At 51.6% G+C, this 22,820-nt stretch overlaps 1 protein-coding gene across 5 annotated transcripts in view; it reads left to right on the top strand.

Moving 5' to 3' along the window:
- The window catches only part of VAV2 (vav guanine nucleotide exchange factor 2), a 248,345-nt gene that overhangs the window by 163,648 nt on the left and 61,877 nt on the right, over positions 1 to 22,820 (top strand). The window lies entirely within an intron of this gene.

Genomic DNA, 22,820 nt, shown 5'->3' on the forward strand with positions numbered 1-22,820 from the left:
CACCACATTACATGGTATAGAGGGCAGTGGAGTATGGCGCCGGTCACCACATTACATGGTATAGAGGGCAGTGGAGTATGGCGCCGGTCACCACATTACATGGTATAGAGGGCAGTGGAGTATGGCGCCGGTCACCACATTACATGGTATAGAGGGCAGTGGAGTATGGCGCCGGTCACCACATTACATGGTATAGAGGGCAGTGGAATATGGCGCCGGTCACCACATTACATGGTATAGAGGCAGTGGAGTATGGCGCCGGTCACCACATTACATGGTATAGAGGCAGTGGAGTATGGCGCCGGTCACCACATTACATGGTATAGAGGGCAGTGGAGTATGGCGCCGGTCACCACATTACATGGTATAGAGGGCAGTGGAGTATGGCGCCGGTCACCACATTACATGGTATAGAGGGCAGTGGAGTATGGCGTCGGTCACCACATTACATGGTATAGAGGGCAGTGGAGTATGGCGCCGGTCACCACATTACATGGTATAGAGGGCAGTGGAGTATGGCGCCGGTCACCACATTACATGGTATAGAGGCAGTGGAGTATGGCGCCGGTCACCACATTACATGGTATAGAGGCAGTGGAGTATGGCGCCGGTCACCACATTACATGGTATAGAGGGCAGTGGAGTATGGCGCCGGTCACCACATTACATGGTATAGAGGGCAGTGGAGTATGGCGTCGGTCACCACATTACATGGTATAGAGGGCAGTGGAGTATGGCGCCGGTCACCACATTACATGGTATAGAGGGCAGTGGAGTATGGCGCCGGTCACCACAGTACATGGTATAGAGGCAGTGGAGTATGGTGCCGGTCACCACATTACATGGTATAGAGGCAGTGGAGTATGGCGCCGGTCACCACATTACATGGTATAGAGGGCAGTGGAGTATGGCGCCGGTCACCACATTACCTGGTATAGAGGCAGTGGAGTATGGCGCCGGTCACCACATTACATGGTATAGAGGCAGTGGAGTATGGCGCCGGTCACCACATTACATGGTATAGAGGCAGTGGAGTATGGCGCCGGTCACCACATTACATAGTATAGAGGGCAGTAGAGCTTGGTAACCAGAGGCTAGGGAGCGCAGCAATTGCAGGGCCAATCCCCGATAGGCCTGGGCTGCCATGACAGATCCTTCCTCCTAGATTTTGGATTTATTTTGTTGTACAACAGAAAAATGTAAAATGTACACCTCATACGGCGTGGTGATCATAGGGAGCGTGAGACTCCCGGCGTGGCTCAATTTGCCCTTGCAGCTTCCCCAGTGAGTATGAAGGGGTAATACTATGTGGGAGATTATTTATTTATTAACAGTTTCTTATATTATGCAGCAAATTCCGTTGCGCTTTACAATTGGGAGATGTTCTAAACCATGGAGAGAGAAAAAGGGGAGAGAGAGAAGTATCCGTCAGTCAGCCGCTAACTGCCATGTTACAGGCTGCATTTGACAAATGACAGGAGCGGATTAGTTGGTACTTTATCTCTCTCCAAGGCTGAGTACAGGCAGACAGACGGTCTGGGTGGGCACATTTGTCGCTCGCCTTGCCAGAACACATTTAACCCGTTCTGTAAAGAGCAGCAGATTGAGAGCTGCTGGGGAAATGTCAGTCTAAGGACCTCTGCATTACAAAACCCATTAATGCGTCGGCTACTGATGTCGGCGAGCCGATGCAGCTACCTGAAGGTAATGTAACTGGTGCCTCGCTAGCCTCCCTTCCTGTGCACATGGAGTAGAACACTGGTCAGGTTGCAAGGACAAACTGCAGTAGTCTATACATTCTGCTGAATTGCACGGTGCAGCGGTCTGTGACCTGACCTATGACCCCCACAAGCCAGGTCACCAGTGATATGTTAAGGTCAATTTGCTTTCAGTAAAGTGCATTGATCACCAGTTTTGGTTGCTAAGGAACAGTTTAGCAGACCAAATCCTCGTGCCCACATGCCCTGGCACGCCGTAACTGGCACATCAGTAACAGGGGGTCCTGATTGCGGAGATCCATCTGCTTCCCATTTTGTTACCTCTCGGTGTGAAGGATGGAAGTCTGCAGACAGCGCCTTCTGTCCTTATGTGCCCGGGGTCCCTTTGTTTCAGCCCATTGCAGGCTGCATACGGTGCCCGGTCTGGTGAGCGCAGTGTTTCCCTGTGCGGGGATCCACAGTCGTCTCCCTTTGTTTTATTGTATTTGTGTGTAACTGCCTGATGCTGTATACTGCAAAACCTGCATCACCTGGTGCGCCGCCCCTGCAGCCATGCTGAGATTTGTAGTTCCACGCCAGTTAGCGATGCTCAGGCATCCTTCCTCTGCCCTAGGCGTCAGTCCTCCTTCGCTGCTGATGGGTGGCAGGAAAATCCTTTCTCTGCTTTTTAGAGTCAATTTAGTTTCATTAAGGGGCAAGCAAAGCTCAGGATCTGGGTGATATGGCGGAGATGTGTCTGCCAAGATAAGCAGCCGGGTAACACTACAGATTGGCCATGGATGGCACCCGATACATAAACCGTCTGCCAGGCTCCAGGTCTGCCTTTGAACATGTGCAGCGTTCATGTAATGTGGGACTGAATGCTATATGCCCGTTACTGACCCTAGGAGCCTCACTATTGGTACCTAATCTGAAGGCAAGGTGGATATGCGCTGTTATCCAATAATGCTCATTCTGTAATCAGGGAAGTGTAATGTGCCCGATTCAAATGTTGGTACTCCCAGGTGAAGGTCAGGACACTCCGCCCCCAGCAATGGAACACCTGTGTCTTGCCATTCGGACACTCTTCCATCCCATTGTATTGTGGGAGTACAGTCACAACTCTGTTATGCTGACCAGGGGAGGAGACAAAGGGATCTATTTACTAAGCCGCGGAGAGAGATAAAGTACCAGCCAGTCAGCTCCAAACTGTCACGTTACAGGGTGTTTGAAAAATGACAGGAGCTAGTTGGTTGGTACTTTTGGGTCTATTTACTAAGCCTTGGAGAGAGAGAGAGAGTACCAGCCAGCTAGCTCCTGTCATTTTTCAAACACCCTGTAACATGGCAGTTTGGAGCTGATTGGCTGGTACTTTATCTCTCTCCCAGGCTTAGTAAATAGACCCCAAAGGCATTATGGGAGAGAGAAAATAACTGCTGAGCTTTGCAGGCAGATTTCCCAACACCATGGTAAAAGCTAGGCAAAGTATTTTATTCATTCATCCCTTAATGATTATATTCCAGACATAGGTCCCTTTTATAGGTAGATAGTAACGGCTGTGGTTGGGTGTCGACCACTATTGACACGTCTGTGCCGTCATCTACCGCCACTGATACGTCAAACAACTACTCAGACTGAAGGCCTGGATCTTGTCTAGGTTGGCGGCACTTGTGCTGTAAATCGGGACCGCAGTCCTGTCCCCCGGACCAGTGAGTATAAGGCTTATTTTTATTTCTTTGTAAATACTATTTATTGTTTTACAGTTTTGTGGCGCTGATGGTATTCCATTCCTTACATGGCTGATCTCTGCTCTGCAGTAAGTCACTATTTGTTTATATTACTGGTTGTGACGCGGTGAGCTGTGAAATTGGTAATAAGCTCATTACTAGGGGTCTCAGATCTCTGGGGAAAGTCCCAGCATCAAAGCAGACATGGTAGATTTACAACACAGCATTTCCTCTTGCATGGTGCGTTGGGGGCACTCAGTTGCCCTGTTACCTCTGACTTCCAGGAAAGATACAGATCAGCTTTTATACCCTGAGATGGGGGATCTCCAGCTCCCGTTCCCTGAATCTACTTTTCCTGCATTGCTCACTCTTGTCTCTGACTGGGACAATAAGCATCCTTTGTGTCTGCAGGTTCTCTTGCCAGACTGTCCTCGTGGTATTGTTTGTGCGTCTTGCAGTATTCGTGCCATAGAGAAGTTGTTTTTTTCTTAGATTTTTTTTTTTACCTAGTGAATTGATTGCTTTTGTGTTGATGAATATCGGAATGACTGCGTCCACAGCGCCTGAGAACGTCAAGACGCTGTTTGCATTAAGTTAAGTTGCATTAAAGGTATGTGCCAACTTTAACCATGCGTGAAAAAAATAATAGAATAACTAGGCTTACCATGCCATCCCTTTAAACCGGGTCGCTTCTGGATTACACAGGTTCTGTGACTGATTAAAACCAGAATTGCAAGCTTGAAGTCACCCAGCCACAGAACCTGTGTAATTCATAAGTGTCCTGGTTTAAAGGCATGGCAAGCCTATCAATAACTCAACTCTGAGGTATGGGAGTACTTTCCTTTTATTGAGCGAATCTGATGCAATATATGGCAATTAATGTCTTGGACTGTGATTGGTCAATCTGTGATCCAGTCTATAAGATGAAAGATGGTTTGGAATGGTGCTGTGCTGACAAATAACACCCTTGGCTCCTCTCTGTCCATATGAATCCTGTATAAGAGAGAATACACAAGCTGTTTATGTATTGCAGTGCTATAAGACCCTCCGCCGTGGTGCATTATGGAACAGTGGCTGCTTGTGGGTCACAGGTCTGCACACACGATTCTGCATTGGATTTGATGGCTGTCAATGGAAGATAAAAATGTCTCCTTCCACCTCCCAGAGGACCTCAAACCCTTCCCTTTAGCTAAGTGCCCTGGAAAGGCTTTTCTCCAGTCCGTGCATTACAGTGGAAGACAATTCCCTGAGTGATGATCTCATCAGCAAATAGCGATGGCCGGTGGCTGGAGAGGACTGAACAGGAGGATTATTGGTCAAGGTCGTTATAAAATCCAGAGGATCACTTATAGCTTGGTCAGTCTCGCGGTAAGGGTGGCACTGCTGGTTAAACCACATTAACAACAAGAGGAGTTATATGGAATGTTGATTGGGCCGTAGCACGTCGGAGCCCTGGCTGAGTCTCCCTGGTCCTGCGCTGGTGCCAGCACTACACGTCAGACTGTAACCGAGCACAGCAGACGCATTATTACATGTTTGGCGTGTCTGTGAATTATTTCTTGTTTCATTTCATTCCTTAAGCGTTCCGTCACTCTGCTCTCACAGCGTGGAACTAATCTATCTGGGAACCATGGACTGAGTGCCTGGTTTCATTTGGAAAGCTCTCACTGGATTTATCATTGTCCTGGATTTAGGGGAGTTTGGTAATGCTAACTTTGTGAGAAAGTGCTACTGAAACCCAAGTCCAGATGCAGCCTTGTGCCCTGTCCTGTGTCATGTCCTTGTTGTAGGGTGCACTGTCCTGCGCCATGTCCTTGTTGTAGGGTGCACTGTCCTGCGCCATGTCCTTGTTGTAGGGTGCACTGTCCTGCACCATGTCCTTGTTGTAGGGTGCGCTGTCCTGCACCATGTCCTTGTTGTAGGGTGCGCTGTCCTGCACCATGTCCTTGTTGTAGGGTGCACTGTCCCGTGTCATGTCCTTGTTGTAGGGTGCACTGTCCTGTGCCATGTCCTTGTTGTAGGGTGCACTGTTCCGCACCATGACTTTGTTGTAGGGTGCACTGTCCCGCGCCATGTCCTTGTTGTAGGGTGCACTGTCCTGCGCCATGTCCTTGTTGTAGGGTGCACTGTCCTGTGCCATGTCCTTGTTGTTGTAGGGTGCGCTGTCCCGCGCCATGCCCTTGTTGTAGGGTGCACTGTCCCGCGCCATGTCCTTGTTGTAGGGTGCGCTGTCCTGCACCATGTCCTTGTTGTAGGGTGCACTGTCCCGCGCCATGTCCTTGTTGTAGGGTGCGCTGTCCTGTGCCATGTCCTTGTTGTAGGGTGCACTGTCCTGTGCCATGTCCTTGTTGTAGGGTGCGCTGTCCTGCACCATGTCCTTGTTGTAGGGTGCGCTGTCCCGCGCCATGCCCTTGTTGTAGGGTGCACTGTCCTGCGCCATGTCCTTGTTGTAGGGTGCGCTGTCCTGTGCCATGTCCTTGTTGTAGGGTGCGCTGTCCTGCGCCATGTCCTTGTTGTAGGGTACACTGTCCTGTGTCATGTCCTTGTTGTAGGGTGCACTGTCCTGTGTCATGTCCTTGTTGTAGGGTGCACTGTCCCGCGCCATGTCCTTGTTGTAGGGTGCACTGTCCGGCGCCATGTCCTTGTAGGATACACTGTCCTGTGTCATGTCCTTGTTGTAGGGTGCACTGTCCCGCGCCATGTCCTTGTTGTAGGGTGCACTGTCCCGCGCCATGTTCTTGTTGCTGTAGGGTGCACTGTTCCGCGCCATGTCCTTGTTGTAGGGTGCACTGTCCCGCGCCATGTCCTTGTTGTAGGGTGCACTGTCCTGCGCCATGTCCTTGTTGTAGGGTGCACTGTCCTGTGTCATGTCCTTGTTGTAGGGTGCACCGTCCCGTGTCATGTCCTTGTTGTAGGGTGCACTGTCCCGCGCCATGTCCTTGTTGTAGGGTGCACTGTCCTGCGCCATGTACTTGTTGTAGGGTGCACCGTCCCGCGCCATGTCCTTGTTGTAGGGTGCACTGTCCTGTGTCATGCCCTTGTTGTAGGGTACACTGTCCTGTGTCATGTCCTTGTTGTAGGGTGCACTGTCCCGCGCCATGTCTTTGTTGTAGGGTGCACTGTCCCGTGTCATGTCCTTGTTGTAGGGTGCACCGTCCCGTGTCATGTCCTTGTTGTAGGGTGCACTGTCCCGCGCCATGTCCTTGTTGTAGGGTGCACTGGCCCGTGCCATGTCCTTGTTGTAGGGTGCGCTGTCCTGCACCATGTCCTTGTTGTAGGGTGAACTGTCCTGCGCCATGTCCTTGTTGTAGGGTGCACCGTCCCGTGCCATGTCCTTTTTGTTGTAGGGTGCACTGTCCCGCGCCATGTCCTTGTTGTAGGGTGCACTGTCCTGCACCATGTCCTTGTTGTAGGGTGCACTGTCCCGTGTCATGTCCTTGTTGTAGGGTGCACTGTCCTGTGCCATGTCCTTGTTGTAGGGTGCGCTGTCCTGCACCATGTTCTTGTAGGGTGCACTGTCCTGCACCATGTCCTTGTTGTAGGGTGCACTGTTCCGCACCATGACTTTGTTGTAGGGTGCACTGTCCCGCGCCATGTCCTTGTTGTAGGGTGCACCGTCCCGTGCCATGTCCTTATTGTTGTAGGGTGCACTGTCCTGCGCCATGTCCTTGTTGTAGGGTGCACTGTCCCGTGTCATGTCCTTGTTGTAGGGTGCACTGTCCTGCACCATGTCCTTGTTGTAGGGTGCACTGTCCCGTGTCATGTCCTTGTTGTAGGGTGCACCGTCCCGTGTCATGTTCTTGTTGTAGGGTGCACTGTCCCGCGCCATGTCCTTGTAGGGTGCACTGGCCCGTGCCATGTCCTTGTTGTAGGGTGCGCTGTCCTGCACCATGTCCTTGTTGTAGGGTGCACTGTCCTGCGCCATGTCCTTGTTGTAGGGTGCACTGTCCTGTGCCATGTCCTTATTATTGTTGTAGGGTGCGCTGTCCTGCACCATGTCCTTGTAGGGTGCACTGTCCTGCACCATGTCCTTGTTGTAGGGTGCACTGTTCCGCACCATGACTTTGTTGTAGGGTGCACTGTCCCGCGCCATGTCCTTCTTGTAGGGTGCACCGTCCCGTGCCATGTCCTTATTGTTGTAGGTTGCACTGTCCCGCGCCATGTCCTTGTTTTTGTAGGGTGCACTGTCCCGCGCCATGTCCTTGTTGGTGTAGGGTGCACTGTCCTGCGCCATGTCCTTGTTGTTGTAGGGTGCACTGTCCTGCGCCATGTCCTTGTTGTAGGGTGCACTGTCCCGCACCATGTCCTTGTTGTAGGGTGCACTGTCCTGCACCATGTCCTTGTTGTAGGGTGCACTGTCCTACACCATGTCCTTGTTGTAGGGTGCACTGTCCCGCACCATGTCCTTGTTGTTGTAGGGTGCACTGTTCCGCACCATGTCCTTGTTGTAGGGTGCACTGTTCCGCACCATGTCCTTGTTGTAGGGTGCACTGTCCTGCACCATGTCCTTGTTGTAGGGTGCACTGTCCTACACCATGTCCTTGTTGTAGGGTGCACTGTCCCGCACCATGTCCTTGTTGTTGTAGGGTGCACTGTCCTACACCATGTCCTTGTTGTAGGGTGCACTGTCCTGCACCATGTCCTTGTTGTAGAGTGCATTGTCCCGCACCATGGGGGTCATTCCGAGTTGTTCGCTCGCTAGCTGCTTTTAGCAGCTTTGCACACGCTAAGCCGCCGCCTACTGGGAGTGAATCTTAGCTTATCAAAATTGCGAACGAAAGATTAGCAGAATTGCGAATAGACACTTCTTAGCAGTTTCTGAGTAGCTCCAGACTTACTCGGCATCTGCGATCAGTTCAGTGCTTGTCGTTCCTGGTTTGACGTCACAAACACACCCAGCGTTCGCCCAGACACTCCCCCGTTTCTCCAGCCACTCCCGCGTTTTTCCCAGAAACGGTAGCGTTTTTTCACACACTCCCATAAAACGGCCTGTTTCCGCCCAGAAACACCCACTTCCTGTCAATCACATTACGATCACCAGAACGAAGAAAAAACCTCGTAATGCCGTGAGTAAAATACCTAACTGCATAGCAAATTTACTTGGCGCAGTCGCAGTGCAAACATTGCGCATGCGCAGTTAGCGGAAAATCGCTGCGATGCAAAGAAAAATACCGAGCGAACAACTCTGAATGACCCCCAATGTCCTTGTTGTAGGGTGCACTGTCCTGCACCATGTCCTTGTTGTAGGGTGCACTGTCCTGCACCATGTCCTTTTTGTTGTAGGGTGCACTGTTCCGCACCATGTCCTTGTTGTAGGGTGCGCTGTCCTGCACCATGTCCTTGTTGTTGTAGGGTGCACTGTCCCGCGCCATGTCCTTGCTGTTGTAGGGTGCACTGTCCTGCGCCATGTCATTGTTGTAGGGTGCACTGTCCCGCACCATGTCCCTGTTGTAGGGTGCACTGTCCCGTACCATGTCCTTGTTGTAGGGTACACTGTCCTGTGTCATGTCCTTGTTGTTGTAGGGTGCACTGTCCTGCGCCATGTCATTGTTGTAGGGTGCACTGTCCCGCGCCATGTCCTTGTTGTTGTAGGGTGCACTGTCCTGCGCCATGTCATTGTTGTAGGGTGCACTGTCCCGCACCATGTCCTTGTTGTAGGGTGCACTGTCCTGCACCATGTCCTTGTTGTAGGGTGCACTGTCCCGTGTCATGTCCTTGTTGTAGGGTGCACCGTCCCGTGCCATGTCGTTGTTGTAGGGTGCTCTGTCCTGCACCATGTCCTTGTTGTAGGGTGCGCTGTCCTGCACCATGTCCTTGTTGTAGGGTGCACTGTCCTGCACCATGTCCTTTTTGTTGTAGGGTGCACTGTTCCGCACCATGTCCTTGTTGTAGGGTGCACTGTCCTGCACCATGTCCTTGTTGTAGGGTGCTCTGTCCTGCACCATGTCCTTGTTGTAGGGTGCGCTGTCCTGCACCATGTCCTTGTTGTAGGGTGCACTGTCCTGCACCATGTCCTTTTTGTTGTAGGGTGCACTGTTCCGCACCATGTCCTTGTTGTAGGGTGCACTGTCCTGCACCATGGCCCTCATTCCGAGTTGATCGCTCGCAAGGCGATTTTAGCAGAGTTACACACGCTAAGCCGCCGCCTACTGGGAGTGAATCTTAGCTTCTTAAAATTGCGACCGATGTATTCGCAATATTGCGATTACTAACTACTTAGCAGTTTCAGAGTAGCTTCAGACTTACTCTGCCTGTGCGATCAGTTCAGTGCTTGTCGTTCCTGTTTTGACGTCACAAACACACCCAGCGTTCGCCCAGACACTCCCCCGTTTCCCCGGCCACTCCTGCGTTTTTTCCGGAAACGGTAGCGTTTTTTCCCGCACGCCCATAAAACGGCCTGTTTCCGCCCAGTAACACCCATTTCCTGTCAATCACATTACGATCGCCGGAGCGATGAAAAAGCCGTGAGTAAAAATACTATCTCCATTGTAAAATTACTTGGCGCAGTCGCAGTGCGAATATTGCGCATGCGTACTAAGCGGAATTTCACTGCGATGCGATGAAAAATACCGAGCGATCAACTCGGAATGAGGGCCCATGTCCTTGTTGTAGGGTGCACTGTCCTGCACCATGTCCTTTTTGTTGTAGGGTGCACTGTTCCGCACCATGTCCTTGTTGTAGGGTGCGCTGTCCTGCACCATGTCCTTGTTGTAGGGTGCACTGTCCTGCACCATGTCCTTGTTATAGGGTGCACTGTCCCGCGCCATGTCCTTGTTGTTGTAGGGTGCACTGTCCTGCGCCATGTCATTGTTGTAGGGTGCACTGTCCCGCACCATGTCCCTGTTGTAGGGTGCACTGTCCCGTACCATGTCCTTGTTGTAGGGTGCACTGTCCTGCACCATGTCCTTGTTGTAGGGTGCACTGTCTTGTGTCATGTCCTTGTTGTAGGGTGCACCGTCCCGCGCCATGTCCTTGTTGTAGGGTGCTCTGTCCTGCACCATGTCCTTGTTGTAGGGTGCGCTGTCCTGCGCCATGTCCTTGTTGTAGGGTGCGCTGTCCCGCGCCATGTCCTTGTAGGGTGCACTGTCCCGCGCCATGTCCTTGTTGTAGGGTGCGCTGTCCCGCGCCATGTCCTTGTTGTAGGGTGCACTGGCCCGTGCCATGTCCTTGTTGTAGGGTGCACTGTCCTGCACCATGTCCTTGTTGTAGGGTGCACTGTCCTGTGCCATGTCCTTGTTGTAGGGTGCACTGTCCTGCACCATGTCCTTGTTGTAGGGTGCACTGTCCCGCGCCATGTCCTTGTTGTAGGGTGCACTGGCCCGTGCCATGTCCTTGTTGTAGGGTGCGCTGTCCTGCACCATGTCCTTGTTGTAGGGTGCACTGTCCTGTGCCATGACTTTGTTGTAGGGTGCACTGTCCCGCGCCATGTCCTTGTTGTAGGGTGCACCGTCCCGTGCCATGTCCTTATTGTTGTAGGGTGCACTGTCCCGCGCCATGTCCTTGTTGTTGTAGGGTGCACTGTCCCGCGCCATGTCCTTGTTGTTGTAGGGTGCACTGTCCCGCGCCATGTCCTTGTTGTTGTAGGGTGCACTGTCCTACACCATGTCCTTGTTGTAGGGTGCACTGTCCCGCACCATGGGGGTCATTCCGAGTTGTTCGCTCGCAAGCTGCTTTTAGCAGCTTTGCACACGCTAAGCTGCCACCTACTGGGAGTGAATCTTAGCTTATAAAAATTGCGAACGAAAGATTAGCAGAATTGCGAATAGACACTTCTTAGCAGTTTCTGAGTAGCTCCAGACTTACTCGGCATCTGCGATCAGTTCAGTCAGTTTAGTTCCTGGTTTGACGTCACAAACACACCCAGCGTTCGCCCAGACACTCCTCCGTTTCTCCAGCCACTCCCGCTTTTTCCCCTGAAACGGTAGCGTTTTTTCGCACACATCCATAAAACGGCCAGTTTCCGCCCAGAAACACCCACTTCCTGTCAATCACATTACGATCACCAGACGAAGAAAAAACCTCGTAATGCCGTGAGTAAAATACCTAACTGCATAGCAAATTTACTTGGCGCAGTCGCACTGCGGACATTGCGCATGCGCATTAGCGACTATTCGCTCCGTTGCGAGAAAAAAATAACGAGCGAACAACTCGGAATGACCCCCCATGTCCTTGTTGTAGGGTGCACTGTTCCGCACCATGTCCTTGTTGTAGGGTGCACTGTCCTGCGCCATGTCTTTGTTGTAGGGTGCACTGTCCTGCGCCATGTCCTTGTTGTAGGGTGCATTGTCCCGCACCATGTCCTTGTTGTAGGGTGCACTGTCCTGTGCCATGTCCTTGTTGTAGGGTGCACTGTCCTGTGCCATGTCCTTGTTGTAGGGTGCACTGTCCTGTGCCATGTCCTTGTTGTAGGGTGCACTGTCCTGTGCCATGTCCTTGTTGTTGTAGGGTGCACTGTTCCGCACCATGTCCTTGTTGTAGGGTGCACTGTCCCGCACCATGTCCTTGTTGTAGGGTGCACTGTCCTGCACCATGTCCTTGTTGTAAGGTGCACTGTCCCGCGCCATGTCCTTATTGTTGTAGGGTGCACTGTCCCGCACCATGTCCTTGTTGTAGGGTGCACTGTCACGCGCCATGTCCTTGTTGTAGGGTGCACCGTCCCGTGCCATGTCCTTATTGTTGTAGGGTGCACTGTCCCGCGCCATGTCTTTGTTGTTGTAGGGTGCACTGTCCCGCGGCATGTCCTTGTTGTAGGGTGCACTGTCCTGCGCCATGTCCTTGTTGTAGGGTGCACTGTCCTGCACCATGTCCTTGTTGTAGGGTGCACTGTCCTGCACCATGTCTGTTATGATTCCCGTACTCCAGACCAGAGGAGATCTTATGGCAGAGGTCTGAGTACTGGAAAGATATACTGGTTGTGGGAGCAGGAGAGCCTAGTAACCCCTGGCGCCCTAACTCCGTTGTCTCGCCCGTGTTATCAGAAATCCCCTGCGAGACTATGGTTGCTTGAGCCCATGGCAGCCGCGTTCGAAGGGCGGATTATGTCTGCCCAACCCCGATGCCCCCTCAGGTCTTAATGGGAGACAAAGGGAAATCCGAGACAGGGTGATAACAAGGGGCCCTCTGACTAAGCAACCAGGCCAGGGGTTACAAGCTAACTAACTAAACCAAAAAGTATGTGCGGACTAGCCGCCAGGGAAAAGGACAACCAAAGATCCACTGATCCGTAACTCCTATCCAGCACCGCTGGATACCAGAGTGGATCAGGGGGGGCGGAATCCTCCGCAAAAGCTCCAGAACACAAAGATACAAAATAATAAACAGTAAGCGGTCAAGCCGCAACACACGGCTACGCCGCGACTCACGAACACCACAGGATGTTAAAGGTGCTCGGTCAGACTCCAGGAACAGATGACAATTTCCGAGTACAGGATCACTGAGGACAGGAACAACCGGATTGAGCAGGACTGGAAATTCTCTGTAACCAACACAGGCAAACAGGAAGCTATCACCGGCGTCTGTGAGAAGTCCAAAGGGTGCTTAAAACTGTGAGCTCCCCAATCAGGAGCCAGACTGGGTAATCACAAGTAATGCCGTGCAGCTTGCATGCTGCACGGCCAGCACACCATTATACAATTAGAAAAGACCCAGCAACGGGGAACGCGGCCCGAACGTGGCGTCCCCGTTGCTAGGGTCTGAGCGGCTCCGTGCGCCCGGCGTCTAGCGTTGCCAGGGAGCCGGCGGCTGTACGCGCACGGCGTCCCTGGTTGCTAGGCGCCGGGCCGCACCGACGAGCGGACCCCGGCGCCTAACAGTACCCCCCCCTTGAGGAGGGGTCAAGGAACCCCTAAAGCCCGGTTTCCGAGGAAATTCTCAAAAAAATGCCCTCTTGAGCCTCGGGGCATGGAGATCCTTATCCAGGACCCAAGACCTTTCTTCTGGACCATAACCTCTCCAATGCACCAAAAAATAAAGCCGACCCCGGGACAACTTGGAATCGAGAACCTTCTCCACCAAGAACTCCTGCTGACCCTGTACAACAATTGGTGATCTCCCCTGAGATATCTTACGAGGAAATCTACTGGACGAAACATATGGTTTCAGCAATGAGCAATGGAAAGTATTTCCGATCCGTAAAGTTTTTGGTAAACGTAACCGGAAGGCAACTGGATTGACTTTTTTGATAATGTGAAATGGTCCAATAAATTTAGGACCCAATCTGGCTGAGGTTTGTCGAAGTTTAATGTTGCGAGTCGACAACCACACCCTATCTCCTACTTTAAAAGTGCACGGCCGCCGGAGCCTGTCAGAAAATCTCTTTTCCTGAAATGCCGCTTTTCTGAGAGCCAGGTGCACTTTTCTCCAAATGAGCCTAAGATGAGAGGTCAAGGTCAGTGAGGAGACAGAGGAATGTTGAAAAAAGGAATTAGCTCTGGGGTGAAAACCAAAAACTGCAAAAAATGGAGACACATTGGTGGAGGAATGACAGGCATTATTGTAAGCGAACTCCGCCAATGGAAGAAACTCAGACCAGTCATTTTGGAGTTTGGCCGAGTACAACCGCAAATATTGTTTTAGTGATTGATTAACTCGCTCAGTCTGCCCGTTGGATTGGGGATGGTAGCCTGACGTTAAAGATAATTTCATCTTCAGTGAGACACAAAAAGATTTCCAAAACTGTGCAATGAATTGTGGACCCCGATCGGAAACAATATCAGTGGGTAACCCATGGAGTCTGAAAACATGGCGGAGGAACAAGACTGCCAATCCCTGGGCAGATGGCAATCGGGGAAGGGCAATGAAATGGGCCATTTTACTAAAACGGTCCACTACCACCCATATGACTCGGCATCCGGCTGACAGAGGGAGGTCCACCACAAAATCCATGGAGATATGAGACCATGGCCTAAGAGGAACATTCAAGGGCATAAGCTGACCGATAGGCAAAGAACGGGGAACTTTATGCTGTGCACAGACCTGACACGAAAAAACAAACTCCTTAATGTCTTTGGAAAGACCAGGCCACCATACTGAGCGGGAGACTAATTCCAAAGTCTTAGCGATTCCCGGATGCCCGGCAACTTTGCTATCATGAAACTCCGTCAAAACAGTTGCTCTCAAAAACTCAGGGACAAAAAGACGACCAGCAGGAGTATTTCCAGGAGCCTGATGTTGAAGCAGCTTTAACTGGGTAAATAAATCCTGTGTGAGGCCTGCCCGAATGACTGAAGACGGAAGTATGGGAGTAACAGGACTGTTGTCTTGAACTGGAAGAAAACTGCGTGACAGGGCATCTGCCTTGGTATTCTTGGAACCTGGCCTGAAGGTGATAATGAATTTGAAACGAGTAAAAAATAAAGCCCAACGAGCCTGCCGGGCATTCAGTCGTTTAGCTGATTCAATGTATTGAAGATTTTTGTGATCAGTCAAAACTGAAATGATATGAGTCGCTCCCTCAAGCCAATGCCTCCACTCCTCGAAAGCCCATTTAATAGCCAGCAATTCCCGGTTACCAACATCGTAGTTGGACTCAGCAGAAGAGAATTTTCTGGACATAAAGGCACAAGGGTGTAATTCAAGGGAATCCGGATCCTTCTGAGATAGGATAGCCCCTACTCCAACCTCTGAGGCATCAACCTCAACAATGAAAGGCAATTCTGGGTTGGGGTGTCTGAGGACAGGGGCTGAGACAAAGGCCTGTTTCAAGGCCTGAAAAGATAGCTCGGCTTCACGTGACCAATTGGTAGGATCCGCTCCCTTCTTAGTCAGTGCCACAATGGGAGCAACTAGGTCAGAGAAAGAGTGAATAAATCTTCTATAGTAGTTCGCAAACCCTAAAAAGCGCTGAATTGCTTTTAAGTTGGTGGGTTGCGCCCAACTAAGGATGGCTTGGAGCTTCTTTGGTTCCATACGGAATCCCCGAGGGGAAATAATGTATCCTAAAAAGGATACCTCCGTGACATGAAATTCACACTTCTCCAGCTTGGCATATAGGTGATTTTCACGTAATTTTTTTAGAACCTGACGCACCTGGGTAACATGTTGTTCTACAGAGTCAGAATAAATCAAAATATCGTCCAAGTAGACTACAACGAATTTTCCAAGAAATTCACGGAGCACATCGTTAATGAGATCCTGGAAAACTGCCGGAGCGTTAGACAGGCCGAATGGCATAACCAGATACTCATAGTGGCCTGACTGAGTACTGAATGCCGTTTTCCACTCATCCCCTGACTTGATTCTGATGAGGTTATATGCTCCTCTCAGGTCAATCTTAGAAAAAATCACAGCCGAACGTAGCTGATCAAAGAGGACAGAGATCAGTGGCAGAGGGTAAGTATTTTTTACTGAGATTTTATTCAAGGCTCTAAAGTCAATGCAGGGTCTGAGTGAACCATCCTTCTTCTCTACGAAGAAGAAGCCTGCACTTAAAGGGGACTTAGATGGCCTGATAAATCCTTTCCCTAGGCTTTCTTTAACATACTCATTCATGGCCACAGGTTCAGGTCCGGACAATGCATATAACCTTCCCTTAGGCAAAGTGGCACCAGGAATTAGCTCAATAGCACAATCATAAGGCCTATGGGGAGGCAGAATATCCGCATTGCCCTTGGAAAAAACATCAACAAAATCCTGGTATTCCACAGGAATGGGTGCGGGAATGGCAGCAGCTATTCTGATGGGAAGCGTAATACATTCCTTATTACAGATGGTACCCCATTGTGAGATCTCCCCCGACTGCCAATCAATGATGGGATTATGAAAGGCCAGCCAAGGGTGACCCAGAACCACTGGAACTGCTGGGCAATGGGTGAGGAAAAACTCAATTTTTTCAGAATGCAGAGCTCCTACCGAGAGTAGAACAGGAGGTGTACAGAGAGAAATAACCCCATTGGACAAGGGACTCCCATCTAAACCATGCATGGTGATACACCTACCCAAGGCTAACTGAGGAATACCTAAGGTCTTGGCCCATGTCAAATCCATAAAGTTCCCTGCAGCTCCACTGTCCACAAAAACAGAGACCGAGGAACAGAGGCTGCCAAAGGAAACTTTAGCTGGGACTAACAGTGAATTATTTGAGGAGATAAGCTGCAGACCAAAGTGAACCCCCTCACAATTCACTTGGTCGAGACGTTTCCCGACTTGTTCGGACAACTACGGGCAAAATGTCCCTTACCTCCACAGTATAAACAAAGACCAGAATTTTGCCTTCTGGTTCTTTCTTCAGAAGACAGTTTGGAGAGACCTATCTGCATAGGCTCCTCTATGTCCACAGGGATGGAAAAAACACAAGGAGTTGACCCGACAGATGCTCCTTTTTCAGCCCTCCGCTCTCTGAGCCGACGATCAATCTTAATAGAGAGCTCCATGAGTTTATCGAGAGTCTCAGGAGCGGGATACTGAAGGAGACTGTCTTTTATAGACTCAGATAAGCCGAGGCGAAACTGACTGCACAGGGCTGGGTCATTCCATCCACAGTCGTTCGACCAACGGCGAAACTCCGTACAATAAATCTCTGCGGGATTCCTACCCTGTCTGAGAGCACGCAACTGACTCTCGGCGGATGCCTCTCTATCAGGGTCGTCATACAATAGCCCTAAAGACTTTAGAAAGGCGTCTACAGAAAATAAAGCCGGATCGTCTGTCTTTAAACCAAAAGCCCAGGTCTGAGGATCCCCCTGAAGCAGAGAAATAATAATTCCAACCCGCTGAGCCTCCGTACCTGAGGAGACTGGTCTCAAACGAAAATAAAGTTTACAAGACTCTTTAAAATTAAAAAACTGTTTTCTATCCCCAGAAAAACGGTCAGGCAGATGCATTTTTGGTTCAGGAATGACCCTCGGGGAAGTCCGTAACAGATCTTCCTGTGACCTCACCCGAAGAGACAGATCCTGAACCATCTGAGTAAGCTCTTGAATCTGGCTAACTAGAAGCTGGCCAGGATTTGGCCCGACACCGGTGGGATTCATGAGGCCGACAAATCTCCCAACTGAACAAGGGAAAAAATTAACTCCTGTTTAATTTTAAATTTAGTCTGGCCGGTGATAATGTTATGATTCCCGTACTCCAGACCAGAGGAGATCTTATGGCAGAGGTCTGAGTACTGGAAAGATATACTGGTTGTGGGAGCAGGAGAGCCTAGTAACCCCTGGCGCCCTAACTCCGTTGTCTCGCCCGTGTTATCAGAAATCCCCTGCGAGACTATGGTTGCTTGAGCCCATGGCAGCCGCGTTCGAAGGGCGGATTATGTCTGCCCAACCCCGATGCCCCCTCAGGTCTTAATGGGAGACAAAGGGAAATCCGAGACAGGGTGATAACAAGGGGCCCTCTGACTAAGCAACCAGGCCAGGGGTTACAAGCTAACTAACTAAACCAAAAAGTATGTGCGGACTAGCCGCCAGGGAAAAGGACAACCAAAGATCCACTGATCCGTAACTCCTATCCAGCACCGCTGGATACCAGAGTGGATCAGGGGGGGCGGAATCCTCCGCAAAAGCTCCAGAACACAAAGATACAAAATAATAAACAGTAAGCGGTCAAGCCGCAACACACGGCTACGCCGCGACTCACGAACACCACAGGATGTTAAAGGTGCTCGGTCAGACTCCAGGAACAGATGACAATTTCCGAGTACAGGATCACTGAGGACAGGAACAACCGGATTGAGCAGGACTGGAAACTCTCTGTAACCAACACAGGCAAACAGGAAGCTATCACCGGCGTCTGTGAGAAGTCCAAAGGGTGCTTAAAACTGTGAGCTCCCCAATCAGGAGCCAGACTGGGTAATCACAAGTAATGCCGTGCAGCTTGCATGCTGCACGGCCAGCACACCATTATACAATTAGAAAAGACCCAGCAACGGGGAACGCGGCCCGAACGTGGCGTCCCCGTTGCTAGGGTCTGAGCGGCTCCGTGCGCCCGGCGTCTAGCGTTGCCAGGGAGCCGGCGGCTGTACGCGCACGGCGTCCCTGGTTGCTAGGCGCCGGGCCGCACCGACGAGCGGACCCCGGCGCCTAACAATGTCCTTGTTGTAGGGTGCACTGTCCTGCACCATGTCCTTGTTGTAGGGTGCACTGTCCCGCACCATGTCCTTGTTGTAGGGTACACTATTCCGCGCCATGTCCTTATTGTTGTAGGGTGCACTGTTCCGCACCATGTCTTTGTTGTAGGGTGCACTGTCCCACGCCATGTCCTTGTTGTAGGGTACACTATTCCGCGCCATGTCCTTATTGTTGTAGGGTGCACTGTCCCGCACCATGTCCTTGTTGTAGGGTGCACTGTTCCGCACCATGACTTTGTTGTAGGGTGCACTGTCCTGCGCCATGTCCTTGTTGTAGGGTGCACCGTCCCGTGCCAAGTCCTTATTGTTGTAGGGTGCACTATCCCGCGCCATGTCTTTGTTGTTGTAGGGTGCACTGTCTTGCACCATGTCCTTGTTGTAGGGTGCACTGTTCCGCACCATGTCTTTGTTGTAGGGTGCACTGTCCCGCGCCATGTCCTTGTTGCAGGGTACACTGTTCCGTGCCATGTCCTTATTGTTGTAGGGTGCTCTGTCCCGCGCCATGTCCTTGTTGTAGGGTACACTGTCCCGCGCCATATCCTTGTTGTAGGGTGCACTGTCCCGCGCCATGTCCCTGTCCCGCGCCATGTCCTTGTTGTTGTAGGGTGTACTGTTCCGCACCATGTCCTTGTTGTAGGGTGCACTGTCCCGCGCCATGTCCTAGTTGTAGGGTGCACTGTCCCGCGCCATGTCCTTGTTGTAGGGTGCACTGTCCCGCGCCATGTCCTTGTTGTAGGGTGCACTGTCCCGCGCCATGTCCTTGTTGTAGGGTGCACTGTCCCGTGCCATGTCCTTTTTGTAGGGTGCACTGTCCCGCGCCATGTCCTTGTTGTAGGGTGCACTGTCCTGTGCCATGTCCTTGTAGGGTGCACTGTCCCGCGCCATGTCCTTGTTGTTGTAGGGTTTACTGTTCCGCGCCATGTCCTTGTTGTAGGGTGCACTGTCCCGCGCCATGTCCTTGTTGTTGTAGGGTGCACTGTTCCGCACCATGTCCTTGTTGTAGGGTGCACTGTTCCGCACCATGTCCTTGTTGTAGGGTGCGCTGTCCCACGCCATGTCCTTGTTGTAGGGTGCACTATTCCGCGCCATGTCCTTATTGTTGTAGGGTGCACTGTCCCGCACCATGTCCTTGTTGTAGGGTGCATTGTTCCGCACCATGTCCTTGTTGTAGGGTGCACTGTCCTGCACCATGTCCTTGTTGTAGGGTGCACTGTCCTGCACCATGTCCTTGTTGTTGTAGGGTGCACTGTCCCGCGCCATGTCCTTGTTGTTTTAGGGTGTACTGTTCCGCACCATGTCCTTGTTGTAGGGTGCACTGTCCCGCGCCATGTCCTTGTTGTTGTAGGGTGCACTGTTTCGCACCATGTCCTTGTTGTTGTAGGGTGCACTGTTCCGCGCCATGTCCTTGTTGTAGGGTGCACTGTCCTGCGCCATGTCCTTGTTGTAGGGTGCACTGTCCCTCGCCATGTCCTAGTTGTAGGGTGCACTGTCCGCACCATGTCCTTGTTGTTGTAGGGTGCACTGTCCCGCGCCATGTCCTTGTTGTAGGGTGCACTGTCCCGCGCCATGTCCTTGTTGTTGTAGGGTGCACTGTTCCGCGCCATGTCCTTGTTGTAGGATGCACTGTCCCGCGCCATGTCCTAGTTGTAGGGTGCACTGTTCCGCACCATGTCCTTGTTGTAGGGTGCACTGTCCCGCGCCATGTCCTTGTTGTAGGGTGCACTGTCCCGCGCCATGTCCTTGTTGTAGGGTGCACTGTCCCGCGCCATGTCCTAGTTTTAGGGTGCACTGTCCCGCGCCATGTCCTTGTTGTAGGGTGCACTGTCCCGCGCCATGTCCTTGTTGTAGGGTGCACTGTCCTGCGCCATGTCCTTGTTGTAGGGTGCACTGTCCCTCGCCATGTCCTAGTTGTAGGGTGCACTGTCCCGCGCCATGTCCTTGTTGTAGGGTGCACTGTCCCGCGCCATGTCCTTGTTGTAGGGTGCACTGTCCCGCGCCATGTCCTTGTTGTTGTAGGGTGTACTGTTCCGCGCCATGTCCTTGTTGTAGGGTGCACTGTCCCGCGCCATGTCCTTATTGTTGTAGGGTGCACTGTCCCGCGCCATGTCCTTGTTGTTGTAGGGTGCACTGTTCCGCACCATGTCCTTGTTGTTGTAGGGTGCACTGTCCCGCGCCATGTCCTTGTTGTAGGGTGCACTGTCCCGCGCCATGTCCTTGTTGTTGTAGGGTGCACTGTTCCGCGCCATGTCCTTGTTGTAGGATGCACTGTCCCGCGCCATGTCCTAGTTGTAGGGTGCACTGTTCCGCACCATGTCCTTGTTGTAGGGTGCACTGTCCCGCGCCATGTCCTTGTTGTAGGGTGCACTGTCCCGCGCCATGTCCTTGTTGTAGGGTGCACTGTCCCGCGCCATGTCCTAGTTTTAGGGTGCACTGTCCCGCGCCATGTCCTTGTTGTAGGGTGCACTGTCCCGCGCCATGTCCTTGTTGTAGGGTGCGCTGTCCAGCGCCATGTCCTTGTTGTAGGGTGCACTGTCCCGCGCCATGTCCTTGTTGTAGGGTGCACTGTCCCGCGCCATGTCCTTGTTGTAGGGTACACTGTCCCGCGCCATGTCCTTGTTGTAGGGTGCACTGTCCCACGCCATGTCCTTGTTGTAGGGTGCACTGTCCCGCGCCATGTCCTTGTTGTTGTAGGGTGCACTGTTCCGCGCCATGTCCTTGTTGTAGGGTGCACTGTCCCGCGCCATGTCCTTGTTGTAGGGTGCACTGTCCCGCGCCATGTCCTAGTTTTAGGGTGCACTGTCCCGCGCCATGTCCTTGTTGCAGGGTGCACTGTCCCGCGCCATGTCCTTGTTGTAGGGTGCGCTGTCCTGCGCCATGTCCTTGTTGTAGGGTGCACTGTCCCGCGCCATGTCCTTGTTGTAGGGTGCACTGTCCCGCGCCATGTCCTTGTTGTAGGGTAAACTGTCCCGCGCCATGTCCTTGTTGTAGGGTGCACTGTCCCGCGCCATGTCCTTGTTGTAGGGTGCACTGTCCCGCGCCATGTCCTTGTTGTAGGGTACACTGTCCCGCGCCATGTCCTTGTTGTAGGGTGCACTGTCCCGCGCCATGTCCTTGTTGTAGGGTACACTGTCCCGCGCCATGTCCTTGTTGTAGGGTGCGCTGTCCTGTGCCATGTCCTTGTTGTAGGGTGCGCTGTCCTGTGCCATGTCCTTTCTGGAGAGTGATGGAACCAGTGACTTGTAGTGAAAGCAGAGTTTGATTGGTCGGTCATCTGTCCAATCAGGTGGCATATTCACTCCACCGCCCCCCTCTCAGGCAGATTTAAATCTCTCTTCCGGTCCAAAAACTCTCTGCTGTTCTTGTTGTGAACCACCACATGTGTTAGTAAAGTGGCGTATTTTCCTGTCAGTAACCTTAGTGTCGCCGGGCGTCATATTTTCCATACCACTTAATAACAACTTTTCTCTTTTGTTTACACAATGTACCAGTCTCAACTTATTTGTTTTGTGGGCAGGAAAGTAATATGTAACTATAGGCCTGAATCAGAGATCGATGCTACTGCACAGTACTACGACTCTGCGGCTGTGCAATAATATGCTAATGCCGCAGGAGGTCATGTGTACGTAGATGCCTCCTGCTGGCTTCTCTGATCCACTGCTGAGCCTAATGTGTAGCGCAGGTATCGGAGCATTCCAGCCGCAGAAAAATCCGCCTGTTTGTCTGATAGACTAAGAAAAATCACACAGAATGTACCTGACTTTTCCTCTGGGTTCTCAGGATGGCCGGTGTTTTCACGCTGCCGCGGCCTGGGAAGCTGCAGCCAGTGGCCTTATCGCACCCAGAAAACAGGGGGCCAGCACACTCGCGTTTTCTGAAACGCTACCCGCGCTCGCCCCTTTTTTCTGCAGCAGGGAAGGTGAAGAAGGCCAGATTTGGGGGGTGGGGGGTTTACCCTCGTATATAAGAGAATTCCTATATAGAAGGAATATTTTGGAGCTTCAACTGGTGTTTGTAATCCATAGATTGTAAGCTTGCGAGCAGGGCCCTCCTACCTCTATGACTGTTTGTTTTTACCCAGTCTTGTCTTCTAATTGTGTCCAGTTGTAAAGCGCAACAGAATTTGCTGCGCTATATAAGAAACTGTTAATAAATAAATAAATGTTATCACAAAATTTGCAGAAACCTTTATGTACAATGTTTTATATAAATAGATTTTTATTTTTATCGGCATTGGATAACTCGTATGACATAAAGAGAAATGGGGTTAGTGTGTTTTTGATACCTCTCCTAAACACTCTCCGTTCTCCTATAAATCTTATTTCTACATTTGGGTAT

The sequence above is a fragment of the Pseudophryne corroboree genome, chromosome 8, assembly GCF_028390025.1.
Source record: "Pseudophryne corroboree isolate aPseCor3 chromosome 8, aPseCor3.hap2, whole genome shotgun sequence".
Lineage (NCBI taxonomy): Eukaryota > Metazoa > Chordata > Amphibia > Anura > Myobatrachidae > Pseudophryne > Pseudophryne corroboree.